The sequence below is a fragment of the Asparagus officinalis genome, chromosome 2 (genome assembly GCF_001876935.1).
Source record: "Asparagus officinalis chromosome 2, Aspof.V1, whole genome shotgun sequence".
Taxonomy (NCBI): Eukaryota; Viridiplantae; Streptophyta; class Magnoliopsida; order Asparagales; family Asparagaceae; genus Asparagus; species Asparagus officinalis.
Window position 1 is genome coordinate 80,502,919 of NC_033795.1, and position 12,295 is coordinate 80,515,213.

General features: G+C 35.3%; 1 long non-coding RNA gene across 1 annotated transcript; it reads left to right on the top strand.

The window, feature by feature from the left end:
• Window positions 4,919-6,917, top strand: LOC109829677. The gene is made up of 4 exons (XR_002244115.1): window positions 4,919-5,152; window positions 5,301-5,371; window positions 6,007-6,182; window positions 6,624-6,917. It is a non-coding gene; the product is annotated as an uncharacterized LOC109829677 (long non-coding RNA).

Consider the following 12,295-nt stretch of genomic DNA (forward strand, 5'->3'; position numbering starts at 1 on the left):
TTCCCCTAGTTCTTGCTTGTATACCCTCAGTTCTAGCTTCTATCTTGCTAGTTCTAAACCCAATAAGGATTTTTTACATGCACACTTGCTAGTTCTTTCTTCTACGTTAGCTCTAGCTTCTATTACCCTAGTTCTAGCTTGTATACAGCCTGTTCTAGCTTCTATCTTGCTAGTTATAGCTAGTTCTAGCTCTAATTCATCTTAGTTTTAGGCTCTTGGGAATGGAGAAAAGCTCCTCCTACCTCCGACGGAGCCCACCGAGACACCCCGATGATCCCGGTAACCTCCTTCCACCTCCGGTAAGCCCGGACAGCGGCGAAAATCTCGAACAGCGAAGAACAAACCCGAACGGCGAGAAATTGCACTGCAGAAAACTTTAGTTTTGTACCGACTTCGCACGCACTTTCTGATCACCTCCAATCTCCGTTTCTGTCGATTTCTTCTTTGGTGAGTAGCCCTACATGTTTCCTATCACCTCCAATTTGTATCACACTCTAACTCATTCTCTATCTCTCTTAGTAACATCCGAAACATCGCTCGACGGCAGCAGCGAGCAGAAAACAGCAGCGCCGTGCCGACTTCGCGCGTGTTTTACGGCCACCTCCGGTCTCCGTTTTCACTACCGTCTACGCCGGTGTGTAGTCCTTTATATTGTCTATCACACAGTATCTTCTTTTCATTTGGGCTCATTTTCTACCTCTCGTTATATTGCTTTGAATATCGCTCGGCGGCACCGTGATAATTTCATTCATAGAGATACATTAATACACATTTTCGTTCTTTCTTAATTACGGCATTTTTCTTCATTCCCCTTCTACTCTATTTCTCCTTACCTTTCTTTTTTCTTTTTTTTTCTTTTTTTTCTTTTCTTCTTCTAGCTAATAGATTAATGCTCTGTGCGTCTCGGCCAGGATGACGAGCATGAGAAAGCTCTTAGTTTTAGAGAGAGGTGTGAGAGAGAGAGAGATAGAGAGGAGATGAGAGAGAGAGAGATGATATGATTGCTGGGTCAGAGAGATTGAGGAGAGAGGATAAGGATAGTTTGGGAATTTTAGCTTAGCTGGCATGTGATAATTGATAAAAATGGGCTGCAGTACAAAGTGTCACACTTCAAGATGAGATTAATGTGTATCCTTATCATAGAAGGAGATTTCCCTTCTTGTCGTCTATGTGGCACAATCCCCACCATCCTCATAAAGTAGGCACAAATCCCCAACAACTCACACTCTCTATTTTATGAGGATGGTATGGATTGTGTCACATAGGCGTCAAGGAAGAAATCCTCTCCTATGACAAGGATACCCATTAATCTCTCTCTCTCTACACACACACACACACACACACACACACACACACACACACACACACTAGATTTTATGCACGTGGTTAAATACCATGATTAGGTATTTTTGGTTTATTTTCTTACTAAAATTTATTTCTCGGTTACTCTTTGATAATTTTTGCTCACTTTGATTAAGTATTTTTAGTTTATTTTCTTACTAAAATTTGTTCCTCGATTACACTTTGATTATTTTTTTATTTGATGTTTGTTTGAATAGGCTACACCCAGTTTAAATTTTTATGTTGATAGTTGAATTATCAGGAGATAAATATAATATAAAGCCAATTTAAAATTTCATTTCATTTGGATTGGCATGAAATCGAGCTTGTCATGAGGAAGTATAGTGTTATGAAAGTGAAAACACTTGAAAAAAATAACATTATAAAAGGAAGACGAATTATAAACCCAACGAGCCAAGATGATTGATTTAAAGTGGGTTAAAATGACACAAAATAGTTAATAAAAAAATTCATAAATTGAAAATTAATGCTAACTCTAGTACACTTCATCCACATATGCATATGAAAGCACTAAAAATAGTTTATAAAAATCCATTCTAAAGATTTTTAATTTTACTAAAAATTAAAACTATTCTATAACAATTCACAAAATATTATCTTTTGTTGCTTCTATTTTACTTTTTAATGAGTCAAGATCAATCCTTCTTCATCTTTATCTTTTTCCTGGGCAATTCTAGAGTAGCGTTTTCATCGTCTATATCGATTGTGATATGAGACTGGAGCATGTTATCTTTCCTTGGGCTCATATATCTTTTGTCTTTTCATCTAAATTCACAAAAAAGTTGAATATATTTTTTATGTTCAACACAAACTTCTGACAATACAAGCTTTAATTTTTTCCTATTTTAATAAGAATAAATGTTAATTTCATATATATGAATTTTTTTGTGCTTTTAATTTATTATTTAAATAATGTTAGGAGCTACCTTTTTTTTCTGTAATGAATTATTCTGTTGTGCATCCAATAAGAATTTCTGATGTGTTATAATGTTGCCTTTGCTCTGTTTGTGTTATTTTACACGAGGATCTGAACTAAATACATTACATTTTTTGTTGTCAATTTGCTTTAGATTATAATATTAATATTTAATTTTGATATATTTATTTTATGAAGAAGAGATATCACTTAACCTTAGTATCACATCATTGGCGATTCTACAACATTTATCATCTGGACACTTATTATTAACATCTCTATCCACTTTCTTGTTGCAGCCTTTGCAAGCATAGAACCACTGATCAACTCTATTATAAATAGTAGTTATCATTGCCTTAAAGGTGCGATAGTGTGTCTATATATTAGTAAATTATTATTAGGTTTAATTGTATGAATTTTAGAGTAGGTTTTCTAAGATTATACCTCTTTCGAATGTTATAATGGTTGTATATATTAGTAATTTAAATTTATAGTGCATTTATAAAGAGCCTTAATGAAGATGTTTTTGTCTTGGCGGCTTACTCTAAAAAAACATTGCATATTAGCTTTAAAATATAATTTTTTTCTCTACGGTGTTATATGGATGTTTATTTGGTTTACTTACTATTCTCTTATTTCTTCAGTAAGTTGTATCTTTGGATTGATATATATTATTGACGCAATTTACGATGACATGCATATATTCTCTATAAATTTGAGACAGTTATATGGTGAATTTTATATTTAGTGGCCTTTAATAAGAATTTTAGTAATGAAATATACTACATTCATATTTAGAGATCTTGAATTCTAATAGTGCTATTACATCATTATCTTTGATCATGTCTTTAAGAATTGATCTTTCACTAATAGTCATACCCCTAAATAAAGTCACACGCAAGGTCGTGATACTATATAAGAAAAAAAAGGGGGTGATTTTACATTTTTTGCTTACACAGAGTCATGACACAGTAAATTTTCTTTATCTTCCATGAAGGATGTTTCTTTGATTGGAACAAAGTGTTCAATATATTCTTCTAGGGGTACTCAGTCGGTGTTTCTTTGATAAATATAACTTATGTTAGTGTTAATTGAAGTGATTCATGGACGTTCCGAATTCCATTTGAAATGAAAATCACTTGATTCTTTTGAATGATATCTCTAAATTTTCTAATATTTCTCCATACATAAATCTTTATAATTTTTTACCCTATAAATATTATTACCATTAGAGATCAATATTTATAAATTATAATCAACTAATGTTAACTTATAATATTATAGTTTTTATCAGTTTTTTGCGATGTAGTCTTCTATCAATTAATGATACTTATGTATTTTTGCTGCTCTAACATATTGGTAAAATTATATGCAATAATTTTATTCTTTAACTGGATATTTTAATCTGTTATTATTACTATTTTTTACCAATATCAACTTAACTATTTTCAGATTCTGAAAAGGGATAGTAAACCTTAAATTATAATTTATATTTATATATCTTAATGAAAGAATATCACACAATTACTTTTTTCTTTGCCAAGTTCTAAATTTTTAGCTTTTTAGTTTGTGTAATTTTAAACTTTTGAGAGTATTTTGTCTAATTTTTAAAACTTTTTGATTTTTTTTTGTAATACTTCATGTAATAAATTGATACTACAAAGCAGTTTCATATATTTTATTAATCTAAGCGTGCACACAAATATAAGTATATGAAACAATATATTTTACTATCAAATCTAATCTAATCTAATTGACAAAGACTGGCTGAGGTCATTTTTAAGCTTATCTTGATTAACAAGTCAAATATGTGCCATAAAGTTGATCTTGCGTTCATTATATAAATTAAGTTTTACCAAATTAAACATTATGCTACTCACAAATGTTTCACATGCTGATCATGTTTATCTGATCTCTTTAATTATTATATCCATAACTTTGTAGCACTTCTTTATCTATAAATTAAACAGAGGTTATTTCTTAATCTATTTAAAGAGTTGAATTAATGAGCCTCCTCATTTTGAGAGGTTATCTCTCACTGCTCTTTCTATTGGTTAGCTAAAACTTTATTGTGCATGTATTTTTTTGTGTTTAACAAGTCATTAAAGGATTAACTCTAGCTAACCCCTTAATCTATGGCCAACAACATTTAGTAAAGATCTTGTCAATTTCTTGGCTCAATCATTGAGCTCATGTGACAAGGCACCAAATTAACTAATAAATTGCCTGCATAACTCTCACTATCCCAACAACAAATACAAAATTTCGTACACTAAAACATTGATATGAGATTTCTTATTGAGGCCAACAAGTGCAAGCATCTCAAGGACGACAAATTAATATTAAAAAAAAGGGAAAATTGCTTAGAGGAACTAAAAAAATTTGAGTTATGCATCCTCCTCACCAGCCCCAAAACCATAACCCCCAAGCCCTTAAATTGAAATATAAGTGCAACCAACCCTCAAACAGTATAGATACCCATTGTCCAAGAAATTCATTCCCAAATTACCCATTCTTCCCAATTTAAAACCCAATCCCTTTCCTCCACTCCCCTCCTCCTCCCTCCTCATCTGCATCCTCTCCTCCTCCCCCTTCCCCCTCCTCCCCGACCCCCTCCTCGGCTGAAACCCGGCGCGCTCCCCTCCCCTCTGCATCATCTCCGACAACCCTTTGCCTCCCGCTGTCGGAGGAGGCGGCGACAATAAGACACGCGGCGTCATCTCAAATCTCGCTCGCCTCGTCCTTGGAGGCATCGTCAAGCCTCTACAAACCCTAGGTCAGATCTTGAACAATAGATCTCTGGAAGCTTCGTTGTCGGCTTGCTCTCTGGTTTCGTCGGAAGTTTTGCATCACTCATCGGCCAGAGGCGAGCAGGTATCAATCTGACTGTGTAAAAGTTTAGGGTCTATTGATTTGATCACTGTTTTTTGTAGTTTCAATTCAGTTTCTTGAATCTTAGGGTTTTTATTTTTGAGAAAAATTAAAGGCGTTTATCTTAATATGTTACTTGTCCGGAATGAAGACACGAAGAATTCAAAGAATTGGGGGAGTGTTGAAAAGATTGTGCTGATGATGGTGCTGGGTTGATCTGAGGTTGGTTGCTTTGATTCCCTCTTTTATTTTATTTGTTTCTTGATCTGGATTGCATTTACACCAGATTGCTAGAAAGTTGTTGTCTCGTTGTGTTGTAATGCTTATTTAGTGTCTTGTAGCTAAAACTAGATAAATTCTGAATCATTTACTTTAGTCATCATTTTAGTTTCTAGGAACTAGCTTTTAGTTGATTAATATGAGAAATTTGGCTGCATGTATTAGTTTGGACTTCAGAAAAAAATCATGAACTTGGACTATGCTTCTTCCGTAAATATTGGAGAAAAGATATACTATGCATTATGTACTTATAGTTCTAGGGCGCATGTAGCATGGTTATTGAATTGTCCTAAGATGTTGTTTGACGTTCAATTGATGCAAAGTATTTCGTTAAAATACAGTGTTTTATCTTGATTATTCAAACTTTCTAAAGTCATCCTTTGTTTGCTATAGCATTTTCTGAAACGGGACAAGGCTTGAAGTGTCCTAGCAGTTTTAGGCAGCTGCAGTGTAGTAGATAATATGTGGAAAATTAAAATATATGAGATTTTGGAAATAGTATCAGGATTCAGGGATTCTTTACTACTGTTATGTGATATTTATACATTACAGTGTGATTTTACCTCTTTTCTATTTAGGTACGATTGTGGCATACATGCATATTTTTTCATCAAAGCGATCCTAGAAGGAAGTGAGGCAATGAATATTGACCATCCAACTATTTTTAGATAGGATGGTGAGTGGATATGACCAGGTGTCGACATTCAGAACGTTCGAATATAAAGCAGTTCCTAGTCGAACGAAAAAAAGGCTCGTAAGTTTCTCTAAACATCTTATACTTACCAATTTATTGATACATGTGATACTTGCTTATGTCACGTGTTGGTTTCATATGACATAGTGACATTTTGGGTGATATATTCTCCTGTTATGTTACATTTTGGTATTCTGTGTGACTTATGCTGTTGTTATATGATATTTTGGTATTTTGTGTGACATATATTGTTGTTATGTGACATTTTAGTATTATGTGTGATATATGTTGCTGTTATGTAACATTTTGGTATTATGTATGACATATGTTGTTGTTATGTGATATTTTGGTATTCTTTGTGACGTATGCTGCTGTTATGTGATATTTTGGTATTCTGTGTGACATATGCTGCTGTTATGTGATATTTTTATATTCTATGTGATATATTCTCGTTATCAGTTATATATGTTGCAGTTTAAGTGTTATGTGATATTTTTACAGATATGATTGTGGCATACATGTATATTTTTTCCATCAAGGTGATCCTAGAGAAAAGGTAGGCAATGAATATTGAAGCCTTGCAAAGAGAGTCTGAGATGTTACGGGCAGGACTTGCTGCTCAAATCATATGCGAAGGTCGTGAATGGAAGTAGTTATGATTGAAGTTAGATATTGATGATCCATAATATCTTTTGTACTTTTGGGGTAATGATGTACCATTGATATTAGACAAACATATATAACTATTTCATTTGTTGGCTGTTGGATGTTTACTAGCTGTTTGTAAATGATAAAATGTGCATTTCTAATTTCTTGGTGATCTTTTTTCTTTAGCATATTAAATGGAATCTGAAAGTAAAGTTCTTTCCCCCTTTTTAATTTTAGAGCTCCAGCCCTAATTCTACTAATTTAGCGGAATTATGCGGTGTTGATGATAGCGGGACAGAGGATTTGTACTCAATTTGTTGGTTCTTTTTCTCCTTTTAATTCAACTTCGGGTCGTTCTTTGAGAATTATAAATTGCAGTTTAGAGAGATGGGTTTTGCCTCAAGTGTTGCTCAACGTATTTTAAAATTATTGGAGTTTGTTGTTTACAAATATAAACAACACCCAAATGTCACATACAACACCCAAATATCACGTATAAACAATAAATATCACAAGCAACACCCAAATGTCACATACAACACCCAAATATCACGTATAAACAACAAATATCACAAGCAACACCCAAATATCACATACAATACTCAAATATCACATACAATACCCAAATGTCACATATAAACAACAAATGTCACAAGCAACACCCAAATATCACATACAACACCCAAATATCACATACAACACTCAAATGTCACGTATAAACAACAAATATCACATATAACACCCAAATATCACATATAACACTCAAATGTCACGTATAAACAACAAATGACACAAGCAACATCCAAAAAACACATACAACAGATATAAGTCACATCTAATAGAGTCATTCCACATGTGACATGTAGAAACAAGTTACAGTCATGTGACAAATAAGCACATTCACTATCAACAAATTACACCCAAATCAACACTCAAATATCATAAATCAGATCTAAATATCACATATAAGGTAAAACTGTCACGTGTAAGATTGAATTATCACATATAACATAGAAATATCAAATGATATGCCTATTTGTCACATTTACGGTTAACTGTGATACATATATGTTCCAAAAAATCCCTCATTTTCCCATTTAACCTTGAATAACTATTTACGGTTAACTGTGATACATATATGTTCCAAAAAATCCCTCATTTTCCCATTTAACCTTGAATAACTAAGTTACAATCTCAACCCATCATCCTTGTTCCAAAAAATCCCTCATTTTCCCATTTAACCTTGAATAACTAAGTTACAATCTCAACCCATCATCCTATTTCCTTCGTAGAGCCAATCTACAATAATGTGCAGTACAAACAATGAATTCAAAACTCAAATTTAAAGCAAAAAAATTTAAAACAAACAAAAATCATCTTTGCCTCGTCGCTAAATGCAATGGCGTCTTCCCAAGCTTGTAATTTGGCAAGAGCACTTCACTATCTCCTCCTTTGTTAAATCCTTCCATTTTTACTGCAAACCCAAAAAAATCGAAGTCCTTTGTTAAATCCTTCACATAACACTTAAACCCGCTAGTATCGTCCACGAATAGAACTCAACGACCGATTCATTCAATGCTGACCCAGATCTTCCTAGAGAGATCTGTCCGGAACAAATGGAAGTCCTCAAATTCGTAGCCACTGACCTCTTCCATTTGAATAAGGTCACGCTTTAGAACTAACAAACCAATATGAATATTGTGCATATTATGGACAATATGAATATCGTAAGTCACGCTTACACAAAATAAACACATACATCCATAAAATTCACAAATCAGTCCATTTGGCATATATGAAAAATACTAACACTATTCTTAATGAGTAACAACATCTCATGAGCATATTATGGACATCTCAACAATTAGATTTTCACCTCCTATCAAATATATATAACTCATCAGGCCTAATTTCCATAAAGTGCATCTTAGATTCTTAACACTTTGAAATATTCGACTAGAAGGCTAATTGAGTCCTGGTACCGAGGCTTCATGCTCAAATTTCTCCCTTTACTTTCTTCTTTCTGGTCAACTCAGTCCTCGTACACCTTGTTAGATATAAACTTAGTCCGATTTTGACTCTTTATTAAAAATTCAATTAAATATAGATTTAAAAAAAGAAGAAAAACTATACTATCCTAATTGTATTAGCAATTAAGAATCACTTTCTCCAAAACGAGAGAAACAGAGCCCTCCCCTCCAAACTGAGAAATAAATAACAGTCAAGTTGCCACAATCCACATGAAAGACCAAGGGAACAGTTGTCACATATAATCGTGACTCATATAATAATATCATTGCTTTCTTTCATAGTGACAGTTGTGAGTTCAAATGATACCCTATGTATCATCAATGGATAGAAAATTTAGTGGATGATCCACTTAAGTTGACATAAGAATTTATATATACTGAGAAAAACTTATGTCAACTTAAGTGGACCATCCACCAAAGTTTCCATCCATATATATATATATATATATATAATTTACTTGTATATATTTATGAGGAAAGATTGTTCTCTGTCTTTATATCATGTGTTCTTCTATTTCTTCTCCTCAATTATATGAAAAGATGAGGTTTCAGAACAAGAAGGCAAACATTTGGGCATCATCACTCTAATCCTCATCATTATCTAAACGTACAAAAAGTACAAGGGCCTCTGTTGTCGTCGTGGAATTGAGGGTAATATCGTCATAAATGTTAAAAGGTAAATTATAATAATCCGCTCTAACTTCTAAAATTGCACTAAACGTCCAAACCATTCGAATCATAGAAAACCACCTATCACATTTCACAGATAACCCCCCATGACAACGTTTAGACCACATTCTGCGTTAGTGACACATTTAGATCCGAAACGTGGACTTAAGCCCTCACGGGGGTTGTCTGCAAAAGGCAGAAACTCACTGGGGTTTTTCTACAATTCCAATAGTTATTAAGGGTTTAGTATGATTTTAGAAGTTATGTGGGGTTTACTGCAAAATGCTGGTTCTGGATATGAGGATGTGATTCCCCCGTCATGGCTTTGTATCTTCTTGACCACAAACAAGATGCAGATTAAGTGCACTAAACCTTGAAAGCAACTACTTATACCCCGTCAATATTATATTTCACCAAATAAAATCTGCATTAATCTCATGTCACAAATGAAGAAACCGCGAAGAATTTTGAAGAATAGGCTTTTGGGACATAGGGAACTGTTTTGGAGCTGCGCGGTCGACCGCGGCGCAAGGCCGGTCGACCGCGAACGTGCACAGGCTCAGGCATGAGCCTGGACTTGGTGCGGTCGACCGCGTGACCCTGTAGGAGATATTTGGGCTCTGTCGTTTGACGCGATCGACCGCGGCGGTCGACCGCAGACCCTGTAACGCATTTACAGGCTCTGTCGTTGGGCGCGGTCGACCGTGGCGATCGACCGCGTATCGGGTCAGACCCAACTTTTGGTTTCATGTTCTTATTTGGTTTTGGTGTTCGTATAAATACTAATATACGTTTCTAGGGTTTCTAAGGCTTGAGTTTGGGATATTTGGAGTACAGAAAAGAGGTATTTTCTGAGTTATTTGTTTAGGGTTTATTTGGAGAGATTAAGAGTTTTATGGTGAGATTAGTTTGTTCCTTCGAGTGATTTGTAATCTTAATTTGTACTCTTATTCTCTATTAGTGGAAAACTCCATCTCCTTCTTGCCCCGTGGACATAGGCAATTGCCGAACCACGTTAAAATTGGTGGTTTGTGTTTGTGCATTGATTGGTTGGTTTTGCCTTCTCGAACGGGCGTTTGGTTTGGTTCCTCGACACGGAGCCCAACAAGTGGTATCAGAGCTCGGGCTACGCTTGGGCTATTTGGAGGAGTAGATCGATTTGGAAGCTCGTCTAGGGTTTTAGTTGGTGATAAAGGTGGGATTTTTTTGGTAAAGACTCTATCTTTTTCAAGTTTAGATCTATTTCTTGTTCGTTTCCGCAATTGTTTGTTGGTGTGTTGAGGATTATGGTCGGGAAAGAAGGTGTTGAGGGTGGTTCTTCAGGCGTGAAGACTGTCCAAAGTTTGAATATCCACTCGATGAAGATTAACGTGGAGAAGTTCAATGATACTAACAATTTTGGACTTTGGCGTTGCGAAGTCTTGGATGCGCTCAATGCGCAGAATTTGAAAAATATGTTAGAGTTGGACGGGAAACCGGACGACATTGATGAGAAGGTTTGAGAAAAGATGAATCGTACAGCGTGTGGTGTGATTAGGTATTGTCTCACTCAAGATCTAAAATATGATATGATGAATAAGACTTCAGCGAAGAAGATTTGGGAGGTCCTAGAGAGCAAGTATTTGACGAAGAGCATCGAAAATAAATTACATTTGAAGAGGAGGCTTTATCGCTTCCAATTGAAGAATGAGACATCCATTGGTGATCACATGAACCACTACACGAAGCTTCTTGCAGATTTGACGAATGTAGATGTTATGGTTAAAGATGAGGACGAGGCGTTGTTGTTGTTGAGTTTCTTGCCCGACGAGGAATATGAGACATTTGTTTTTACTCTTATTAATAGGAAGGCATTTCTTTCATATAGTGAGGTCACCGCTGCACTTGTGAACTATCAACTTAGAAAGAAGGACAAGGAGACTTCTATTGAGCCGGTAGCGGGGGCATTGGTTGCAAGAGCTAAGAGTCCAAATCGAGGTAGAAGGTCGCAGTCTAAAGGGGCACATCTTGGAGTTCGTAGGGATCAATGTGTCTTTTGTAGAGAAGATGAACATTGAAAAGCTGAATGCCCAAAATTGAATGAACAAGCCAGGAAGAATAAGGAAAAAGCTATTGAAGCTTCAGAGGTGAATGTTGCCAAGGCTAGTGGCGATATCTCAGATTCAGATTCTTCGGACTATTCGTGCCCAGCACTTTCGTCAGTTTGTGTTACCGACTCCACTGAGTGGATGTTCGATTCGGGTGCCTCATACCGTATTTGCCCTAGGAGGGATTGGTTCTCCAGCTTTTAGGAGTTGGAAAGATCGAATGTTGTGCTCATGGGTAATGATCACAAATGCCCTATTGGTGGTATCAGTACTATTCGTATTCGGATGAGTGACGGGGTGATTCGGGAGTTGGTTGAAGTAAGGTTCGTTCCTCAATTGAAGAAGAACATTATTTTACTTAGAGTTTTGGAGGCAGCAGACTATAGGATGATCTTAGCGGATGTATGTTTGAAGATCATATTTGGGTCCATGATTGTGATGAAGGGTGTCAGAAGGAGTAATTTATACTATTTGCTTGGGAGCATGGTGATTGATAGAGTGTTTGGTGGAAAATTTGTAGTAAATAAAATAAAAGAAATTTGATTTGTATTCTCTCGATCTCAATTACAATTTGGATTTCCGATTATAAAAGAGAGGAGAATTGATCTGAATTCTCCCCTTTGTTTAAATTTGCGTTCTTCACGATAGCGATGAGATGCCTCTCTCGAATGCTTGCATCGAGTTTGCTTCTCGTTGACGATCCGAACGTCTTGTTTCACTGGAATGGTATCTTCTCCTC